General features: G+C 41.0%; 1 protein-coding gene across 4 annotated transcripts in view; it reads right to left on the reverse strand.

Annotated features, from left to right (window-relative positions):
• tanc2b (tetratricopeptide repeat, ankyrin repeat and coiled-coil containing 2b) overlaps nucleotides 1-24,116 on the reverse strand; it is a 155,748-nt gene that overhangs the window by 124,921 nt on the left and 6,711 nt on the right. For 3 of the 4 annotated variants that reach the window (XM_075457337.1, XM_075457336.1, XM_075457334.1), the window contains exon 2: nucleotides 10,660-10,763. The exons of the other annotated variant lie outside the window; for it this stretch is intronic. The gene's annotated coding sequence lies outside the window, so the exon portion shown is untranslated. The remainder of the gene's footprint in view (nucleotides 1-10,659; nucleotides 10,764-24,116) is intronic. 4 annotated transcript variants of the gene reach the window in all.

Consider the following 24,116-nt stretch of genomic DNA (forward strand, 5'->3'; position numbering starts at 1 on the left):
TTTTTTTTTATTTATTTTTTTTTTTTTTTATTAAATGCTCAACTACATGTTACTTTAGCAGAAGCCTCCTGAAGTCTTGTAATAACTCAGTATGTCTGAGCAGCAGAGTTAGATAAGAGTGTCTGCCTGGGGCTACTGCGTATGAAGAGCAGCTGGTGTGGTTGATGGGCTTAGAATGGCTTCAAAACAGAACTAAAGCCATGAGGAGATTCATTGGTTTCTCTCATGGATGGACAGAATTATAACAGTCTCTATTTAAAACAAAAAACTGGAGCAGAAACACTATATATGTGCATTGGATGATACTGTTATCAACAATTTGCACAGATATTTGAGGCTGTATGCACAGCAGAATAAGAGTAAAAGCTGAACATCCATTAAAAAATTCTTGCACACCGTTTTGCCATGCAGAGCTCAGTCTCTTCATCCTTCATCTTGCATGAAAATTTGCAGCAATGCAGCCGTAGTAAATCACAGCCCACCGTGGAACAAAATGGCACAGCTTATTATTACTTTCATTTCATGTAAAAATCTGAAAAGTGACTGCTTTGGCTTTGAATGCAAGAATTCATGGGAAAGCAGTCATTTGAGGTGATTGTTACTTTTCACTTGGACCGACTCTGGGAGAAAGACCAGAGTTTTATTTCAGCCTCGTTACCAGAAAATAACAGCAACACTGAGACCACCCGACTGGATGCACTGGCAATGAAAAACAAATGCGTAAGAAAATATAAACTGTGAAAAAGTCAGCCGAGGAGCAGAAAATTTGATCTTTATTCATGACATCTAAATAAAGTAAAACCCTGAAAGAGGCCTTGTGGGTAGAAAGCTTTCACAGATTTAAGGTGTGAGTTTTGTTTCAAACCACAGGATAAGAATAGAACAGGTCAACAAGGTCTTGCCATCCAACCAAACAGTAGGCGAGAGACTAAATAAGACAAGGTTTGTCAAATAGCTCCTCCAGATGACATTTGGAGCTGGCAAATCTAGTTTCTGCCAACACCTCGGCTTGCCCACTCAAATCAGTCACAAAAGCAGGTCCAATTGTCAGAAGTGACTGTTGACAACATTTCTGTTTTGTTCATGTCTGGGGAAATATGTCTGCAAATTACAGCGCCACAGATATGACCGAGGTTTGGTTGAATCAGAGGCCCACACAGATGGGGATAGGAGTTGAATCTGTGTCCTAATGAATTCTGCATTGTTCCACTTCTGTATGTACACCACCACCACGATCACGTTCACTCCAGAACTTCTTTGTCCACCGTGAATTAGCAGCAACCCTTCCTAATCCCCTTTCATCTCATCTGTGGGCAGCTTCTACAGAGGATGTGTGCTACTAGCATGCAAATGAGTTAACATTGAAAAAGAGCAAATGACAGGTTCAAGAAATAAAGTGCACTTACTGTCTAATTCTTTTGTAATCAGACTTGTTTGTGGTTTGCAATAAAAGATTTCCTACCCTAGTTTCCCAAAAAGTTGGAATCACTCGATTCTTATTTTTAATTAAAAACAGTACAAACGCGACATATTAGCCATTTTAAAATTCAAAACTATATTGGATTTTGTAAAATATTTCCACACTTTTAAACTTAAAGGCATGGTTGGTAATCCTGTTCAGAAACACATTTTGTAATACTGGGTGAAATGGTCCGTCTGTCCTGAGAGAAATCTATACAAGATGTATTTAGAAAAAGGGACGAAAATAATCAGACCTCTGTGGCAGCTGCAGGACTGAGAAAAAGCTGACCAATCCGAGATCAGCGTCCCGCTGATCTCGGATTGGAGCGCCTACAAAAACCAATCAGATGCCTCTGCTTTCTGCCTACGCCCCCCTCTGTCGGCTCCCTGCTCCGTGTGCGCATGCGGTTCTACCGGCTTTGGATGAAGCACTGACGGAATGGGGAGGGGGGGGTGGAGCTTAGAGGAGGGGACACTTTCGAATCTTGCTAGCTCTCTTGCTAGCTCTCTAGGATTACCTACCATAGCTTTAAGTGCCAAAAACAGTTTGTTTCAGATTGAAAAAAAAAAAATATTTGATTAACTGGTAACATGTCAGTAACATGTCTGGGTATTCATTTAGGAAAAAAAAAAAAAAAGAGCATCTCTGAGAAGCTGAGACTTTCAGAAATTTTAACAGGAAGGGATTCATCCATCTGTAAAAGACTGCAGGGGTAAATAGCTCAATATTTTAAGATAAAATGTGGATTAAGAGAATCTGGACTATCAGTAATCACAAGCTGGGTCTTCCTCTGGAAGAAGCAAGAAACGTCCTCAAATAAGCCAAAAATATGATACGCACACTTAAGCTGGTTTGTGCCTTTTCAGAGTAGACTCTATGAGCATTAGCGGTACTGGCCTGCCAATCATCAATCATGAAATTGATGTGACTAACAAGCTGCTTCGGTTTTGGGCCAGCAGACAATAAATTCACATGATTGGCTATAATATAATATCCCAGATACTGGCAGAGACTAAAGTCATTTCCAAAGAAAAGCTCTTTCTAATTTCCTTTTGTGGATGTCCACCACAGAGTTTTTTGTCACCACTTCTTAATGTTGTTTTGGTGTAAATAAGTCTGGGTGGTCTGCAGTCCAGACCTGCTACCCACTGAAAATGTGACATATTATGAAATTAACAATATATAAACTGTGCGAATGTACAAAAAAGGTAATGTACACCTGTTTTCACGCACAGGTTGGCACGTATAGAAATCAATGTGGGAATGTATGAAAGGACGTCAAGACTGTCAAGCTACAAAGTTTTCACACAGATCCCTCCAGAGAGATAATCCCCCCCTGACAAATGAAGCTACTATACAGCATCGTTTGAATGTGACACACAGAATTTAAAAAGAAAAAAGAAAACGACAATAATGGAGAGTTTAGACCTGGCAGCAACTTGTGCCACCAGGACCATCATTCATCCTCTTCAACTCATTACAAATGTCTTTTAAAGCATTTATAATCTGTGACTCCAACACAGCATTTGTGAACCCGGCTCTCTACAGTCGGGCTTGGGATGCAGCGGGACCCCAGAGCCCTTTCCTTTTTACTCCAGCTCTGCTGGTATGACATAGATATAATTACATTTCGTCTGTGTCCAGCTTGCTTACTGTACATAAATTAGATTTTTATAAGTAGCCTAGCAGCCTTCCTCTCTTTGTGTGCCCTCTTCTTTATGTCCACTTTGATGACAGACCGCTTTTCTCCGATTTTAAATTTCAGCATCTCTGCGTTTCTGAGTCGACAGCATTAACTGTCATTTCTTTCATTCTAAATTTGTTACGGATCAAGAGAATAAACTTCCTCTTCTTCTTTGCATCAGGATTTGACATTTCTGACGGGACACTGGGTGACAGGAGAGGTGTGTTATAGTACTTTGCATATTCATGTAGGGAGGGGCAAAGGCGGGGTAACTGTCTCGTGCACATGCACTCAGTTTCACGTTCAATGAGATTGATAAAGAAAAGGTGGGTGGGCGTATTTGCAGTTTTATACATGTGGATATTTCTTGGTGGACACACATTTAAGGTTTTGTGTCTATGCCCTGTTTTAGTATGAAAGCACGAGCTCCTTTACAGATGAGGTGTCCTCCGTTCCTAAACAATTACAAAAAAATTATTTTCAGATCAACCTATACAACACCACAACGACAACATATATCGGACATAATGGCACAGTCAGGACTGCCATTTTTAACTATGAATAAAGATCTAAGTAGTCTAGAAAGGAGCGAAAGGAAGCGTGGGAAGGAAAGAAAACATCTTAAATTGCTTGCTATTCCTGTTCAGCCCACCACCAGATCACTGTCAGGCTGGACTGAGCTTTGATTGAAAGCGAAGACAAGACCAGAGGAAACAGAGACCCAATTAGCGCGTTAGCTAAGCGACTGACCTGGCAGTTTGACGACCACCAATAAATGTCTGTTAGATCCCAGCCGCCATCTCCCCATGTGTCAATCACGTGGCTGAGAATGGCGGAGCTGCAGTTTACTCCCACACTCTCACTGCACCGTGAACCTTACTTATAAGAAACCTCACTGTTAAATCATATCAATACACCGATGCCGTTTCTACTTAAGCAGTGAGGTCTTTTTTTTTTGTAGTTTTTAACTGCAGAACACTTATGTGCAATATCAGTACATGACTTTGATTGTTTTCGTTTCACATGAACATTTATCTTGGGTTATCATGAATACTTTAGCGTTCGGTTGATGAAGCTCTGCTGTGAAAATAAATGAGTTACCGCATACGAGAAAGAGCATCCTCACCGCGCCGTTCCCCATTAATTTAAACACAATGTATTATTAACAGGAATTCGTCATCCTCTTCAGGGTGATATAATGTCTGCTGAACAGGGGTCATGCATCTTCAGGTTAGTAAAGTTTATTTATTAAGCGCTTTTCACAGACCGCCACAAAGCGCTGTATACAAAACAAGTAAAATAAATATGTATATACTAGGGCTGGGCAACGATTAAAATTTTTAATCTAATTAATCACATGATTTTCCTGATTAATCACGATTAATCGCATTTGTACGCAAAATCCAAAAATGAATTCAAAAGTAGTGTATAGCTTTTAGCATTTAGTTTTATTTTAAATGTGCTGCCATATAAATGAAAGTGCATTTGTTGTGCAAACACACTTTTAACATCAGCATCTTTCTGTAGTTTTTATGTAGAAGCCTCGCTCCACTGTGTTTCCTTGAATGACTTGCTGCTATCAGTTGTGTGTTTTGCCTTTAAGTGATATTTTAGACTGGAACTACTACGCTGAGAAGACAATTCAACTTGGCAGAGTTTACAGATGACTTTGGTTCTGTCGACTCCGCCGTCTGGAAGAACTTTAAAATGAAAATGGCCGAGTAAAAGTTCCGTACCCTTCTCCATGTTTGGTGGATCCGCCAATTAATTTCTTTTCCGGTTCCGCAGCAGACAGCAACAGACTTTTACCAAATAAAAGCCTGTGAGCAGCAGAGTTTTACAATAATAAAATAAATAATAAAGGGTGGTCTGTGGCATAATGGGTTGAGCAGGAGCCCCATGTACAAGAGGCTATAGTCCTCCCTGCAGCTGGCCTCGGTTCGAGTTCTGTATCGGACGGCCCTGTGCTGCATGTCGTCCCCCCTCTCTCTGCCAAATTTTTTTTTTAAATGTTTAAAAACAAATTTTAAAAACAAATTAAAAATAAATAAATAAATAAATAAAACCTGAGTAAATCCGCGATAAAATATTTATCTGCGTTAAATAATTAACGAGTTAACGCAATAATAACGAGTTAACTCGCCCAGCCCTAGTATATACATATAGATCAATATATATTGGGAGGTGTGCACGTGCAGGCGCAAGTCTGACACAAAACATAAAAACGCGCACGTTCCAATCAGTTGAAAGAAGATAAATGCAAATTATCTGTAATGTTTAAATGAAGAAGAAAGAACCCATCAGTCAAGGGTGGAATAATATAAAGTCAGATTTGTGTTGTCTCCAGTTATTCCCCTCTGTGGAAGGTTACGCAATGACAGATGAGTCTTTCCTGACGCGCTGTACCATTCACTTCACATTAACAGGCTGAGCCAAGCCTTTCCAACATCAGCAAAATAAAAACACTCAGTCTACGACCTTCGTCAGAGAGAGCGCAGCAGCCTCACACACACATACTATCAGCGCCCACTGACTTCACTAACACTGCCAAAAAAGAAGCAAATGAGGCGGTTGCAGACAGTGCAATTCAAGTTTAGGTTCATTTCTGAACTTTATAGGCAGGCTTCCGAGATAAGACCGCAGCCAGGCACTTTGTCCACAAAGTAATTGGCAGTGGCTCCCACATGTATGACTGCCGTGTGTGTGTGGGTGGCATGTATGTCACCAGGAGGATTACCCTAGCCTAGCTAGTAAATGTCACTGAATGTGAGGTTGAATGTCTCTCGCTAGATACAGAAAATATCAGTCGAAGCTCAAAAATGTTCAATTTTCACATTATCAAATTGTAACAAATTGAAAAAAGGGGTCAACCCACAAGCAGGGACTCTGCTCAAAGGGGACCACACACATATTTACAATGCAATTACAAGATGATTTGCTCCCCTACAAAGCCTGCTTAAGGCCAACTCTTTTTTTTTTTATGTTTTGGATTTTGGGGGAGGGGGCAGCAGCTGTTAGCTGGGCCCAGCTGTCAGGGATGGCTGGCAAACATAGGAGGGAGGGGGGGGGGGGTTGATTTTGAACAAACCTGTGCAAGCATGGTCCCAAAGGAAACTCACTTTAAAGAGTTTCCTCATGAGCCTAGATGATAACTGAATGTCTCTGTTTACCTTTGCGTCTCAGGCATATTGGCAATCGCATGCACTCATTAATTCTTCTAAATGCTGCGATGAAGATAAACCACGACTGAGTTGGCAAAATGAGGTTCAACAAGAAACATTTGCACAGCTTGTAATTTTCTGTGATGGCTATGAGAAATATCCCCGAGACCGTTTACACAAGATGTCCATGAGCTGCTGTGGTCTTTCTGCCCCGTGTCCAAACCCAATCCAACAAATTACACAGGGCAAACCGAGGTGGACTTGTGTCAGGGATTGGATATATTATGATTTATAGGCCAAGAGCTTTTTTTTCAAATCCTTGGAAAAGAGGTCCCAGTTTTGAGAGAATGAAAATTAATTCACAACAACTTTGCATATTCCCGTCCACCAGAGTTATTGTGCACGAAGGGAAATGAGAGAAAACATGTGAGGGAAATTGCGGTGGAGCTGAGTCTAGACTACAATGCATATTTGTTTTCAATGCGGTTCGCAGTATGTTATTTCTCAAACCATACATTAGCACAGATTGATTTCTGTGCCATTTATTTCCTGTGTTGGAGCCTGGATGCTTCACTGTGGTCACTGCGGAGGCCATTGGAAGCCAGGCAACATTCTGTCTAATGGCTTAACACGGACAATGGAAATCTGGCTTTTAGCACTACAAACGTTGGTTTCTCTCAAGAAATTCTTTTTCAGATATTATCTGCCATGGGAGAATAAGCAATAGCAAAGCTGGCTCCAACTGCACATACAGACCTCTATTAAATATAGACCCTCATGTAAAACTACCAATATTCCCCCCAAATTACCACCAATACAGCTGCCTCCCAACTCACGCAGAGTCCAGAGTTAACTGAGGTGTTCAGCTTCAAACGTTTTAATGAGCAGCATGACAATTACTCAGGCTCAAAGCTATAAGCAGACAGGTCAGCAAACAGTCTGGAGCATGTCTCTGTTAAGCCAGCTACATACCAGCGTGGTGAATTAAGGCACAGCGTAGTTTGTTTGTTTGTCTCCCAGCTAAACCTGATACACTCTTCACCTGCCAACAAGCCACTTCAAGGGCAGGTTGAGGTTTATCCTGGAAGTTTGTGCTTTTCATCCTGCGTTCGTGTCGGATTAAGTTGTGTCAATAAAATAGCCCCCAATTACCTTCCCACTTAACTAGTACCTCTGTTAACCTTACCAGGAACTGAGCCTGAGCCTTAGTCTCTGCAGGTAAGGCTTTCTAAATAGAGCAATTCATTTGCTGTATTGTTTTAAACACAAGCTGGTGATGAAGTAATATTTTCACAGGCTTGTTTAAGTTCTTACAAGGGCTGACACGGACAAAAACAAGTGTGTCAGCCCGCTCTCTAGATAATGCGTTTGTGCTGATGCTCAAGTCTTTGGAACTCTTTACAGAACATGGTGAAATGAGCCGTTTAAATTCTTAAATTTAGTACCACTTGTTTAGTTTTCCTGGTGTATTAGCAGCCCTTGAGCAGAATGAATAAATAACAGAGCACATAGAGGCCTAAATGAGCCTAATGGACCACACATACCTGATTTAAATATTTATAAATCATTGGTCCAAAAATTTATTTAAAAAGAAAAAGAAAAAAGTTAAAATGCCAAATACCAATAAACTGTATGTTATTGTAATAATTCTTCATAATGACAGTTAACAGATGTCAGTTTTATAGGTTATCTTTATCCGCCGTCTTATAGATAGAACTGAGAGACATGGCAGTTACTTACTTTCCTATCTATACGCACTTTGTAAGCCAGAAAAATATCAAATGCACATCTTACCTATATTCTTGCCTCAGAAAGCTCTATTTTGTTAAGAAGAGGTTTATAGAATAGCATATCTGGATGAGGAGCCCTTTCAAAATGTCGATCAAAAGACATTGAACAGGTCTTACATAAAGACGTCGTGTCACCTCACCAGTACGCTTATGCTACCAGCAACAAATTCCTTGAACAACAAACTCTTGTCTCATCGACTCAGAGTCCTCAAGTTTTTCTGACTTCCAACCAAGTCCCCCCCTCACCAAACGGTTGACTTGAAATGTAAGCACCAAGGAGGAGAGCTCCCCCACAGTTTTAACTGAATTTATCTCGCCCACTAAATTGGTTTTCGTCACAACTGGCTGTCAGGGTTGGCGTTTGTGAGTTTCAGTGTGTCACATTTAACACAGCTCCCTTTCAGTAGCTGTGGGCTGAAGCTTGCCACCCACACACCCCACTGGAGAGCAACCATCATCTTCCCATTTCCCTCTGCAGCTTGACAACACCGATCAATCTCATTATCTTCACCCCCCTTCAAGCACCGAGCAGAGATTTACTGCCTGGAGCACCTAAAGGCTCTATGTGTGACTAATACAATTAAAGAAAAGTACATAAATATCATTGTTTTACCATAACAACAACACAAAGCCTTAAAACAAGTTGCTAATGCTTCTCCATGCTGGAAAATATACAGCAAAACCTAAGCACGTAAAGATTCTGGAGGTGAAAAGCAAATACTATTTGATGACATTCACACCGCAGAAACCAATAGTTTATGTTAATATTTCTGCTTCTCTGCCATCACTGCAGGTTCATCACAAACAGACAGATATTCATGGCAGGCGAAGGGGGCAAGGCAGCTTTTCTCAGGCCCAAGAGCATTGTAGATTATAGGATTTGTGCATCTTTGAACAAATGTCAAAAGAGCATAATGTTTGTGTGTGAAGCGGTTTAAAATGAAACAGATTAACAGAGAAGCTTGCTCAACAAAAAATTGTTTCTCAGAATACTCATGTGCGGTGGATGTAAAATGAAAAGTTTTACTCATACAAACCCAATTAAGCGCTCAAACAAAGAAATTCCTCCCTCACCCTCTAAAATCTGAGCAATGCAGACCTTTGTGCCGGTTTATGGCACGATTATAATTTATGCCACCTCCTAAACAGCAGTCCCACACTGTGTCTCTTTTGTATAGCCTGAGCTTTACAGCCGTGGAATCCCAGAGGAAGAAAAGAGCCAGTGTCATGCGGTCAGAAGGCATTTTAGTCAGACAAAAATTTGTGTCAGCACTTTCTGCCGGGGAGCAAGAAGCCGGCACGCTCAGAGCTGTTAGCCTCCTTCTCAGAGGAGAGGCAGGGTTTAATGGGGCTACTCTTCCACTCCATTTGCCAGCTCGCATCTTACAGGCCACAGCTGCAAATATGGCAGCCAGCGAGTGTCACTTTGCATACCTCTCTGCAGCCTGGGAGCCGCACTCCCTCGAACAGCTGACAGAAGTTGTTCGTCTTCAGGCGCACACTTGAAAAACTAAACAGATTAGAGACGTAATGTGCGTGGATGAGACTGCATTAAATGCTGGTAATGAGACTGCAGCGGTTGCTAGCAAATGCTTTTTATTTGAAAGCCGTTGAAATTATCTCACCCGCTGCTAGTGCTGCCGTGGCCACATTTTTTCTGACTATGGCAACATCAGTAGGCTTTGCTCAGACTTTGGATCTATTTCAGATCCAAACAACAATTTCACGGATGAACAGTCACAAAGTAATTACATATGGCCTAAAGCCAACGCATCGATCAGCAGTCAGGACACTTCTTAAAAGTAAGACCTTTTTTTGACCGACAGCTTCTTGAAGAGAGGACAGCACCCCCACAACCACACAGAATGAAAGTAGAAATGGGCACCATGAATCCATTTCTTGGTTTCAGGTTCTTGCCGGATCAACAGATGAGGTATTTTACAATAGATAAAGTAAAGTTTTTCTAAAAAATAAATATAAAAAATAAGTTACTTCTAATCCATTTTTGCTGTCATGCTTCCAGCTTTTCTTGTTTGATGACATGCGGTATTTTCAGCAAGTGATAAAACCTTTTTTGTCGGGTATTCATTCATGTCTTGGTTAGTTTAACCACAGAGCTTGTTTTACATGACATGTTTAAACAAGCTTGAAGCACACAAATGTTTTCCTGAAAGGCAGGATAAAATTCCGAGATGGGAGTCGACTGATAAGGTGACCGAACAGTATGTGGAAGTGTTCAAAATAATGGGCAAACCATTTGTGAATGGATGACTGGCGACTGTATGGATCTCAGAAGTTAAACCAGAAAAATAATGGAGCATTGAACAGTTTTGGTATTTAAGTTCTGTACGTTTACTCCAACAGTCATTAAAGAAAAGACATCAAAAACCTTCAGCTGTCTGACACGTAATCTTATCTTGTTTGTTCAAAATTCAAGCTTAGCAACATATCTATTGTTATGTGTTTCTTTACGTGAGGAGATCTGTTTGCTGCAGCAGTCGGTGTTAAGTAATTTAAGCTACACGCTGGCTCAAGTGGCATGAAACCTGAGAGAAGACTCACCATGAGTAGACAACAAATCCGGCTTTGAGAGCAGTGAGGCGCTACATTTCACCGGGCTGAACCACAGTCCCGATCCCTCTCCGGAGGAGACACCCAGCAGCTCTCTACAAACGTGGGGGGGGGGGAGAAAAAAAATGTAACTTCAGGTGAAACTGGTAAAGGATTGCACTGACACACAGCAGACACAATTTGACATCCCCGACAAGTCGATGGAGTGGGCGCTCTGGCCTGTCACTGTTCACTCTGTTGTTGATCTTTTTTTCCAACAGAGACTGCAAACAGCTGCTGGTGATGCAAAAAAAAAGAAAAACGGCTTTAGGGACAACAAGGGCTGGTTGTCACAGGGAGGACCAGGACAGTTGTTGCATTCTTCTGCGGGTGGATCTGACATAAAGTGCTACTTTCAGAGTCGTGATGTAGAGCTTCTAAGCACTCCGACTAAATGTATTATTATGTCATTAGATGGCCAGTTATAGGCACGAGAGTGGGGGGCTCAAATATCTGTGTGGGAGATGTTAGCAGTCATGTGATGAAGCTTTCAATGAATTGTAAACATGTAAAACTGGAATACTGTGCATTCGGTTACTCACTCCAAAACAAAGCCAAACAATTAGGCATATGGCACGAGCCACCATGGCAACAATTATGAGTATATTTAGAAACTGCACTGACACACATGGCTCCCAGAGATGATCCTTAAAAACACTGATTAACTTAAGACGCATTGGTCCACAGAAACATATGTTGGGGTTATCAGGCCATTGCAGAATAATGTAAGGCCAGCACACATTTTTAAGTTTAAAATCTATTCATGAGAGGAATGCATCTGAATTTGCTGAACGATTTCTGAAGCGCTTACAAAAAAAATCCCAATGCAATTCAATAGATGTATTTATTCCAGCTTCTTTAAGCTCCTGCATGTCAATTCTCCCTCTGCCTTAACCTCTCGCGTTAACACTCTTGCATTCGGAAAAGGAACAAATAAAATGTAGATTTTTCGGAAGAGGATGTGATCTCTGCACTAAAGAGTTCTTCAGGCCAGGCTGCAACACACTAATCAAGTTTGCTCAAGGGTGTCAACATGGACTTTAATTAGAAAGTGCTCAAAAAATCAATAAAGAAAGAAAGGAATGAAGTTACTAATAGTATGCACATTGCTCTCTGTAGGAAGCACTTTGGAGGACTTAATCTGAGTTTTACACCAACCTGCCAGCACATGAACTAAACTGAGCCAACCAATAGGAGTTCTATTTATAAATTGTGAAGCAATTTCAAGAACAATCTCCTAAAACATAAAATTACAAAGATCATCTAAATAATATTATCAAAATATTCAGAGAATCTGGAGACATCTGGGCTCAAGGGACAAAAATCAGTACTGGATGTCCATGATCGTTGGGCCCTCAGGCAGCTCCGCATTAAAGACAGACATGATTCTGTCATAAAAAAAAAAATCACAGGATGGGCTCAGGAACACTTCCAGAAATCACAGACTGTGAGCACAGTTCTCTGCGCCATCCACAAACGCAGGTTAAAGAGAAAAGTCACATGTGAACATGACCCAGACAGACTGCGGTCTTTGCTGGGCAAAAAATAAGACAAGGTAAGATAAGAATGCCATTAGTAATCCCACAGGGGAAACTCATTTGCCACCGGTCCGGAGCAAAGCAATCACAGCACAAACATAGTATTACACAGAAAAAAAAACACAACAGCAAATTAGTGCAACGACATGACACAAGGGTAAAGAGCTAGTCATGATTAGAATCCAGTAACTGAGCGTGTCGGTCATAAAATCAAACTGCCGATGGCACAAATGATCTCTTAGGTCGTTCCATGGAGCTCTGAGGTTTCACCAGTAAGAGGGGTGTCTTTTAAGATGCTTAACCACCTTCCGTGTGGCCTTTAATCTCATTTAAATCGACTGAAGTAAAGTGGACAATTGTCCTGAGGTCAGACATAGTGAAATTCTTTTTGGGAATCATGAACGCCGCGTCCTCTGGACCACAAAACAAAAGGGGAGTCGTCCAGCTTGTTAGCAGCGCTCAGTTCAAAAGCCTGCATCTCTTATGGTATGGCATGCATCTTTTTCAGAAAAAGCCTTTAATATTTCAGTAAGACGATGCTAAATCACATGCTGCATCTATTACAACGGCATGGCTTCGCAAGGGGAACTGCCTTGGTTCTGGAGTGGCTCACCTTGCATCCAGACCTTTCACCAACTGAATATATATATATAGTCTTTCATTTTTGGCTCAATACGTTCAATCAATATATCGTCCTTTTTTAATCTTTATATCTCTTTTTTATGTATGCTAGTAAAAACTGAAGAGAACTTCAAATGTTTGGGCTTAAATAAGTACGGCAGGTGCCACGGAAAGACGTTCCTCTCGTCACTTGAATCCAGAAGGGTCACACCCGTCAGACAGCTGTCCCCCAGAGCAGATGATGATTAAAAGAGAAACAGGGGCAAAACCCATCTGCCAGTGCTCGGTTTCTGGTTTACAGCAGTATATGTGTTCTGTGATAAATCGGGCGTACAACATAAAAATAACCCTCAAAAACCTCAAAAATCTCATCCATTGTAAGTCGGAAATCTTAATCATGTGGCAGTGCACATAATTCTCCCTTTTCCTCTGGGTGCCATGTATTAAAAACTGAAAAGGCCAGAAGTAAGATCAAACAAATTATGTGTCCAACTCCCCATTTAACTGATGAATATGACATTTTGGCTTTCCCTCTCATCTCTCTCTTGGAGGCCATGAGCACTTGAGCTTCCACGCTGTACAAATGCCTTTGTGTGCATGCAGATTCCACTGTTCTGTGCAACGTGACAAACGTACACAGAAAAACTGACCTAAATGCTCAGAACATATGGCTGTTCTCTCTTGTTCTCTCTTATATTTCCCAAATGTCAGGGGGGAAAAAACTGAGAACCACTTCCATATTTAGTATGGAACAGAAGTGAGAAGAACCTTGATCAAATTACATAAACCTTTCATTCAAAAACTTAGTTTTTATTTATTCATTTATTTTGATTTCGTTAGGATTCTGGAAACCTGGAGTCAGGCTGGCCGAGGCGTTCAGAGCCTGCTCCACATCCTCCGTACAAAGGACAGCATGCACCGAGACGGCTAAACACATCAGAAGTTCTTCCTGAAAAATCAGCCAACTCACGGACACCTGAAGCATTTCCAAAATGTCGCTCTGCTCTAATAAACTCTTGATCTTATAACTGCAGGCAACATCCATGCAGTGAAAGCTAGAAGCAGCAAAATGTCTTGAACGTTAACTCACAATGTCCCAGAAACGTGGCAACAAACAAACTGCGGTTAATACATCAGTTCCACTCCCGTGCGTGCACACTCAGAGAAACAAGAGCAGTCCAATGAACTGGACAAAAAGAGCTGTAACCCTGGCTTGATGATATAAACATACAGAGTGTCTGACAAAAAAAATACATGATATCTCGCAATTTTGTTAATTAAGCTTTACTGCAATTGTAGAATCGAGGTCATGTCAATAAGAAAGACGATACAGGGAACATGTTAGGTAATCTCATGGCTAATAAGGCGATTCCTTTAATTGTGTGCGGTCGTCTAATTGAAAGCAAAGTAAGCGCTGTTTTTTTATTCATGTCCCAGAGTTGGGTCAGACAAGGGGCGTCAACTTCCAGTGAGCGTTTTAGACATAAACAAGCTCCAAAAATCTCTCTTTTAAGAAGATGCGCAGCTGTAGCTGATCCAAGAACCAAGCAGAGAACTGTAGGCAAGATTTCACAATATGTGCTTCATTAGAAACCCTCTGAGAATCTCTCATTACTGAGACCATGCGTGATTTTCAGCATAACACTCTTAATGAACATAAAATATACATCCTAAAACGGGTAAAGTCAAATCTCCCAGAACTATGACTGCCACCATTTCCATAAGGCTGAATAACCAGGCACCCCATTACTTTGTCTTTGTTAGTGGGATTGAGTTTTTCATTGACTGAATAAAAACTTTGTAAGTACTCTTTTGTTATGATCTTTCTTATGTCTACTATAGAGATGAATGTGCAATCAATTACACACAGAGAGTAAAATGCCTTCAACTTACTACAGTGAGCCCGAACTTTATCTCCTAAAGAGGGAATTCTTTTGTCTCCTTCAGAAAATAAATTAGGCCAAACTTAACTTTGGATCGCACAAAACCGATGCATAAGTGCTCCTAAGCTGCTTTTTCCATTACTTTCAATGATAAAATTCAATTTTTAATATGAGAGTCTTTTTGTACTCGACGGATGCACCCCATCCTTTAAGCACAGATGCCCCATCATCCCAGAAACAAAATTAGAATTACTGCTTCTTGTATCTTGAGACTGTCTCGCTAAAACATGTTACTAATAAATAGGAAGCCAGCACAAAGAGGGTGAAAAGCACAGAGTATTCTGAAAATGCTAAAGGTTTTTGGAATGCCTAGAAGAGCCAGAAATGTAAGAATAAGCTGTAAAACAGCACGAGTACGTCCATAACCCACTTTAACTCAGAGAAACCAGCTGCTAATGGGCTTATTTATCATATGAAACAGAAATAGAACATCTGAGCTGCAGCCTGGCAGGTGTGTGTGCTTTAACTGGCAGGTACATGTTTGAAGGACACACTGAATTAAAAACCTCAACACACGGGTGTCAATTTACAGTCTACACTTCTTTTTTTCTTAAAAAAGCACAAGAAGTCTGCAAATACTTCACAGCAGCTGCTATTTTGAGCACGGGCTTTTTCTTATGCAGTGTTGAAGTATGCAGTGATGGAGATGAATGAAACATTTAGGCAAACACAGTTGGAGAGTTGTTCTGGCAGAGGGGCTGGAGCCCTCAAAGCATGGAGAATGGGATATGGTTGCAAAGCTGGTTTAAAGCATTTCCAAGGATTAGCCCTGTTCGTAAATCCCATCTCATTACAGCAGTTACATCTCGTAAAAAAAAGCTGCAAGATCAAGAAATGTTCCTGTGTTTAATGCTGCAGCTAGCGCAGAAGTGGTGCCCCCAGTGAACAGGGTTTTTCTTTCTTTACATGTAGCTCGCACATACAGCTGGAGGAAGCATTAACAGTACGACTGATCAAAGAAAGAACAGAATAATAAAAGCACTTAGTCACTCTCCCTTTTCTGGCTGATCTAACGTGAAAATAAACTTATAAGGAGCAGCACTGAAGGTGTTAATGTGTGTGTTTCCCGTCTGAGCCCACAGAAAACATACTCACTAATAACTGCTGTGTCACTGTTGTGTCTCCATATTAAAAATGTATGCTTCAGGGCAATCTGTGTCTTGTTAGTTAAATAAAAAGCGGGCATAATATAGTTTCCTTGGAAGTGGCATTAACACTGTGGGGTTTTTCAGCTTGATATCAATTAGAGGCTCATTAGGCGTTTAGAGATGGAAGTCCCTCTGGCTTCCTGTCACCCACTGTGAGGGTGGCTGTGACCCTAACCTTGAGGAGAGGCTGGTGATCTCTGTTTCTTTTCAGCCCTGAGAGGAAAAAGGGCTATCAAGCAAAAGCGTTAGTCATGCTTCCTTCACAGCTTGTATTTCAAAAGAGACTTTTTTTTTTTCTAGAAATATAGGAACACCATGTGGTCAGAGGATCTAAAGGGGGTGAGCGACAAGTTCACATATCTTCATTAGGGCATTAATCGGTTATGGCTTGGCGAATTTGAAAGGCTTTTATCAACAGATAATAAAGCAGCACCACGCCTGTTTAAAAGGTTCCAGGCAGTTTACCAGACTTTAAGTGTCAGGGGAAGTATTCATCTGTTTAATTGAATTGCAATATAACTAAAGATCCATCTTGATTGCAGGAACCAGGGGCTAAACAAAGTCTAGTTTGGGTTGGGGTTTGCAGTACTTTGCGTTTCTGATTGGTCGAGTCTTACCATAATCTTATTTCCGCATACAAACTGAGTTATCTAAGGTTTAATGTTCCCAATAACTGTTTCAGCGCAGGAGTAGATATTACAACTTGTAAACACAACATTCAAATGCCTTTCAAGTAGCTTCGATCAGCTGAAAAGACGCACCAAAAGGAGAATAAATGAGGATGGACAGCTCTACAACAAAACGCTATTCTCCTACTTTGTCAGACACAAAAGCACCCATAACCTGTAGAAATGTGTTGAAGTGTTACACTGCTGCAAACACATTGAAATCTCATCACTCCTGCCCGCTTCAATCAGCTGAGGAGACGCAGCACGCACCGTGAGCTGTGCCGTTGGAGAAAAAGAAAAGCATTGAATCAGAACAATAAACGTTCGTCTCTGAATGTTTCACAGAAGCTACAAATGAAAATTACCTACATTCTACAATCTGTAGAAACCATAACAGATTTTGATTGATTGGAGCCGAGTTGTACATCCTGATTTGATCGGTTTGGGAGCTTCTGTGCGAGCAGCTCAGTGCAGTGTCGGGGCGGTGCGACACACCTCAACGGACATAATTTGCTTTATCTTCCCTATAACTTGGACCTCGGTGGAAATTCAAAAGACCTAGGGCGGAAATAATCTTTTAGCTCTTTGGTTTAAAGAGGACTAAAATTTTACCAAAAGGCTCTTTGTGTAACTTGACCAATTCCCACACAATTACGGGGCAACTGGACAATCACTGTACAGTTTCAGCACAGATGTTAACCCCTAATGCTGGGAAAATACGGTTCCATGAACTATGGTTGTCTTTGGTTAATGCGGCGCGGACATAAAAAAAAATGAGGGATGATTTGTTCCCAAAGAGAAATACGAAAAAGTTCCTGCAGTCCAAATGGGATTGACCAGCTCGTAAAACTTACAATAATAATGGTTACATTCTGATGAACCTGCCTCCACGCTGTTATCTTATACTGTTACCTTTGATTAACTTTTTCTGTTTTTATTTGAGAGCAAATAACTGTTTCCATCAGTTTTGGAGAGGCTGCTAAACAAAACATAGACATCAAGCGATCAGCCATCCGGACACAGTGTTTAACTGCAGATTTGCAGTGTTAAAGCACCATTCTGATGAAACACTGTATGCTTTCATATGAAAGATCCATGAAGTAATCTGCCGGAGTTCGTTCACCAGCCATCGCCTGGAGGGGACGCAGTGATTGACTGGGACTTTTGGCAGCAATCCGGGAGGAAAAACAATACTCTAACAGAAGTTTCAAGAGCAGACAGAAGTAGCCTGAATCTGCGAAGAACGGCACAAACCTGAAAGCAGGACATTCGCACAAGTACAAGCATCAGTGAATCTGAGAGCAGAAACACAGCTTTGAGGTCAAGCAAAGCACATTTTACACTCAAAGAAGGTATTTTTTCAAGGAAAAGGGGCAGAGTTTTGAGGTTAAAGCAGTATATCTGAGCGTGAAAAGCAGTAATCCTGAAAAAAAATACACTTGATTAAAGAAAGTAACATATCATCATAACAGACCATTCAGGTACACCGGACATGCACGAGATGGCCTAGAAATGAAGTAGATGGTCAACTGTGTAGTTGTTAAGTGTAGAAGTTCTACTGTGTAGAAAGTGCTTATGAAAAAAAAAATGTAGATTAGGCGTCACTGAAGGGATTTAAAAAGGCATTTGCTGTCATTCACCAGGGGAAGTCATGGCAATGACCAAATAAAATGAGTAAATGCTCGTCAACAACACAACCGCTGGCTTCTAGATAAATCACGAGACGGTTTCGAGAAAAGTCCATTTGTGAGGCCTGAAGTCCCACAACAACATTAATAATTAATCTGTCAGCCCAAATCCGCTGTCTAATTCAGTGTCCAACGGTCTGTCTGTAGTGTTTTTTTTTTATTTATTTCAGCTGCTTACTGGAAAGTGAGAAAAGGGCACACTGGAAGTAACTGGCAGACTTTTTAGGCATTGATGAGCAGCACTGACTAAACCTTTCTTCCTTTCCTTGGCAACCCTTCATGCATCTTGGATAATTCATTTCAATGTATATTGGAGTCGAGTTTACACTTAGACAACTACGTCTGGTGCTATCCTAAATGATCTGTCAGCAATCTACAGTTTGTCTCCAAAGGGTAATAAAGTCTGCTACCTACACATTTAATTTCTGTAAAAGCCTTACAGACTTACGTACAATACCTTAGTTAAGTCAGTACTTTACTCTCACAGAGGCTGTAGTAGAGACTTTAGCTCTGAGTGCGTCTGCTGTGTATTTGCTAATCCAGCCACATGCTGCTTCTCTGTTTTCATGCCCCTTGCTTTGTGTTTGGGGCAGAAGTGGTATGAAGTATTTTTAGACGGACTCAGAGGGGACTTTGTGTCCTGACAGCTAACACAATGAACTCTCATGCCTGAACAAGGACATATTTTGGTGGCTCCAGGGCTGAAGCAGCAGACCACTCCCCTACCTTGAAAACAAACCACTGTTGAGACACCCCCCCACACACACACTAAATCTGGCCCTGCTGGGTATGAACTCTGTCAACAAGGCCATTTATATTTTTTTGACATGATAAAACAACCGGCTACTCCAGAACATTCTGCATTTTTTGCACAAACACAGGATATTTAAGTGTTAACCTGAGTTTACCTCGAGACTAACTAACTTCTACCAAGATTTACAATGTGATAATATACACTGTGAAGCCATAATGGAGCAAAAACAGAAGCCCACACAGCTGCAAGCACTGTGGTCAGTAATCTGACATTTGCTTTAACGGACAAAACTTCTTTTTGATTTGCTTTCCTTTTTAAGATTTATATAAACAAAATGTGTGTGGTTATTCAAAGGCATCTTGGCCTGAGGAAAACACAATAGTTAGTTAAAAGGAGCCATGAAAATAGATTGTGCCACGTAGTATTACAGAGCTGCATACTGACAGAGGGCAAAGTAAAGACCACTTCACTTCACTTTCATTCGTTCAGTTAGCATTTGCTGCTTGTGGCCACTGCTTTCAGCATGTTCAGTCAAGCACTTTGTCAACAAAATTGCTTCTTTAAAAACGCACATATTGCTCTTTAGCATTTATTCATTTGCTGTCTACAAATAAAAACTGTACAGGAAAAAGTACCATCTTTGTGGGATGTCGACTTTTCAGTTAAAACATTTGATTGCATTTAATAAAAAAAAAAAAAAAACAACACTGCAAAACCTGCAGAAAATTGCTGGATTGGAGGTTTGCAGAGAGGAACTGATGAAATGGGAAGACAGTGCAAGCTAGAGGAGAAGTTAGCAAGAGCTATATGGAGATAACACTAAAAGCTAGGTTGAGTGATGAACCGTGGCTCTCAGACCACAATAAAACAGGTCGGAAGAGCTGCAGGAACCGGCTGGCAAAGCCGAGCAAGCGAGGAGTCAGCCAACAGGAGAGCTTCTCATTTACAATACTGTAGAGAGCCATAGAAAGTGAATACATTACCATTCTACCATCCACTTGCAGGCAACCTCGTATAATCACCTCATCTTGAGAATCGCTTGCTGGTTCAAACATGTACGGCTGAATTAACCCAATTTTAGAAGTTCAGAATCAGAGTTGCAGTATTGTAGGAGCCATTAAAGGTTTTTTCATGGTAAAAATGTCAAAATGCATCGATTAAGGAACAGAGGTGAGTTCTTAGAGGATTAACAACTGCTGAAGTGGGACTTTCAGCCCGACTTCATTCAGCCGCGCACACAAAACAGATTCACAACATTTCCACAGTGTAACATTTCATACTAGATCAGATCATTTTTAGCACAAAGAGAAAAACTAAATAGCCGGGATGAAAGCCCGGCGTCTCTTTATCTATGTCAGCGAACAAAATAATGACGAACTGATATCATAAGAGAAAATGATACAGACAAGTGATAGGAAACTGACGTAATCAGCTCGCAAGAACGTAATGGAATTAAAACGACTGATGTGAACTGACTGATTCCGCCTGACAGTAAGAGGTCAGACTATCAACATGCTCAGAGTGATGTTGAAGGTCTTATGACACCATTGGGAATAAAAGTTTGTTCTTGTCTTTGAAACAGCGGTGGAGAAAACAGCCCACACGCTACTAAATGGTTCTTGTGAGGAGATTACCATGAAACATGTTAGATATTATTAAAGACATGTCACCCCTTTAATAGAAAGGTTGAGGTTGAATCTGCTTCAGCTGATGAAATTATTTTCCTTCCATCTTCAACTCGCACTATGATTTACAGTCATTTATTCATTGTAGTTCCACGCCGCACAAACGGCATCATTGAAAAGCCAAAGCCGTCCTGCACTCACAACAATGCTACTTTTCATTTAAGCCCTTTTCTCTCGTCACTCCCACTCTCATCGTCACACCCAGTTTTATCGCACCAAACCAGTGAAAGCAGCTGCGTTAGCAACAACGGGTCCACTATGTTTTACAGACACAAAAATGCCTGGATAACTATGATGAAGTTAACCCATTAGCGGGGCCTCACATCACATATCCGAGGCACATCTACAGCTAAATGAGCAACACACGTAGGAGCAGACAGTGGAGCCATTTAGATATGACAGAGCGCTGGCGTTTCATTATGAACTTCACACCATCACAAAGCTGTGGCATTCACGGTGTCAATGTCCAGACATCGTGTTGGGAAGCCTGTTTGTCTGGTGCTGGACCTATTATAGTGCACAGTTAACTGCACAGCTTTCACGATGGACTGCAAAGACCCCGATAATGGCACCAGATGTTATGAGTGACAGGAACAAGGGAGATGAGGGAAGGCCTTGAATGCGGATGTGTTTATCGTGAGTGTGTGTGCGAGTGCACAGAAGGAGACCGAGTGAGGAAACGACCTGGTGGGTGTAAAACTATGCACTTTCATCAGTAGGGGTGACGGGGCAGAGGTCACCGACTGCTCCCAACAACACTGCACATTCAAAGCTGTTGGAGCTCCTGTTTGAGCCATGAGACAAAGCTTTCAAGCCTAATGAACACTCTGCCAATCATCTGCCATCAGCAGCTGGGGCCAGCTCAAGCAGCTGTCTAATAGGCTGACAGGGATCTTTGGTCCCCGAGAGGAAGCTTGAGTGGCAGACTGATTGGATACAGCCGCAGAGCAAATCTTCGTTATCGAACAGTTTGGCAATCTTGGCAGGTTCGGATAATTCCGTGTAATCCAAGAGGTAGCTGACATAAAAGAATGCATATAACACGCCTGCTTGTGTGGAGAGACGTGATTAACTTGATTTCATTAGAGCTGCAGTGCAGCAATAAGCTCAAAGAGTCCAGCCACAGCAGTAACTGCCAATTTGATATATACCTGCGCAAACAATGGTGAAAGTAGTAGAAACGGCTTCCCACACATCCCGGGCTCAGTGAGTCCAGCCCTCTGGTCTCAACCCATATTCACACCAATACATCACTCTGAACAAGTTGTTACAAGTCAGCATCTTTCAGGCTTTAGAGGCCATTTACAGATACTTTTCTACATCCACAATAAGACACCACACTCATGGACAACAGTGAAATCTCCTCTGCAGGGCTTTTACAGGCCACCAGCCGACTTTCCACCGTTTCAAATTCTTACCCATTGCTTATGCTGCCGACCTGTAAGTAAGGAAATTCTTGCTTTGGGGATAATTCATGTTAATGCACATATTAGTTCTGATGTATGGTTCCCAATGGTAAGAACTGCAAATTGTGGCCCCTAAATAGTAGACAGTAGTGTTTAAAGAGATGGCATTATAACGTGTCTGACCACGGTTTCTGATTCTGAGGACTTAGATAGGCTGGCTTATTATTTTTGTATTGATCGTGGACATCAACCCCACACAGCATGATTGAGCGTGAGCTGCCAGCTGTCATTCAGTTCCTCTTTTTCTTTTTTTACTCCCCCCCATTTGTTACAGGCAGTTTATGAGACTCCATGTTAGACTCAACAGTCAATAAACATGTTTCTGCAAAAAAAAAAAAAAAGAAAACTTAAAAAAAAAAAAAAAAAAAAAAAAGAATTTTGTTACCTTATGCTGAAAATTAGTGTGTGAAGCCAGGTGATTTATTTCAGGTGGAAATGATATAACCTGCAACCCCAGCAGAGACATTTGACCTGGGACTGAATGCAGGTTAAAAACTCAGAAGCCAGATGTTAGCAGGAGTGTGGCTTAAAGCTATCACCATGTTGTTCATTTTGTTCAAATGCAATCAAACGTTTCTTATCCAAATCAAAAAGTTCCAATTTGGTCTCATTTGTGTACAAACCACTTGTTCAACAGTCCTCAGTCTTTCACACGTGATCCTTAGCAAATTGCTGATGGGCAGCTATGTTTGTTTTTGGAGGGAAGTGTCTGTTCTACCATCTTGAACTTGATAATCCTGGATTAGAGTAACTCTGGTTTTGAACTTCCTCCATTTGCACACAATATGTGTGTCCATGGGTTGGTGGAGTCCGACTCCTGAGAGACGGTTTTGTCATTTTTTCCAGCCAGATGAGCACAAACAACTCTCTGTCTGAGGTCCACATGTATGTGTCCAGAAGTCTTTGATAGATTCCTGCTCCTTGAACATAACAAAGAGCCCTTACATCTGATTGCTATTCCACTGATTGAAAACACCTGACCATAATCTCTTTAAAGTTACTGCTTATCCTGGACATTCACATACTTTTACCATTTACAGATATGAACTATTGGATCGCTGCCATCTAGAAATTAAATGACCAAATTAAATAAATCTGTCTCAGTTGTTTAAGAGGGTGATTCATCTAGTTGTATGAAAAAACGATGATTTTTCAGGTCACATTTAAGTAGACATATTGCACAATCCAAAGGGTTGGCATATTTTTAAGTGAAGTCAGCCATTTCTGTCTTTTTCTAAATAACTTTTTGTTTTTTTCCCCCCAACATTCTTTGCAAAATCTGTCAACTTTAAAAGAAGATCTGGGATTTAATGGAGAAGAGTGGCTATGCATCAGAGGTTGTAAGGGACAGTAACATCAGAAGAAGGTTTGAGTATCACATCCTGTACTAGCATCCATCAGCACTCCATCAACTCTGATTAGAAACAGCAGATCTCGTCACACACCTTCTCATTTGCAACATACAAATAGTAAGAAAAAACTCTTGTAAGAATCTGTAAGATGTTTCTCACGGAGACTAAACACATGCTTATCCCAGTTAAACATATTTAATACTGTGAGAAGGCTAACAGCTGCACATTCTAGATATTTTTGGCATATTTTTGCTGGCATTTACAGTTGTGAAACGGTAACGAGGCGTACATGTCATAATGCCTTTACTGCAGCAAATGAAAACACTGAAACTCTTTGATCGTGGGATGTATTTTTGGTTGAGCTGCTGTGTTCTGGTTAAGGTGGATATCCAACTCCTTTGAAGTGAAACAGACAACAACAAGTAATATGAAAGAGTCTCACAAGCAGCTTTCTTTGTATCCATTCTACGTCGCCTGTTTGAAAAAAATATCACAAACCATCTTCCATTCCAGTTAAACAAAAAGAAGCACTGCTCCATTGCTGTT

This window comes from Odontesthes bonariensis, chromosome 23 (assembly GCF_027942865.1).
Source record: "Odontesthes bonariensis isolate fOdoBon6 chromosome 23, fOdoBon6.hap1, whole genome shotgun sequence".
Taxonomy (NCBI): Eukaryota; Metazoa; Chordata; class Actinopteri; order Atheriniformes; family Atherinopsidae; genus Odontesthes; species Odontesthes bonariensis.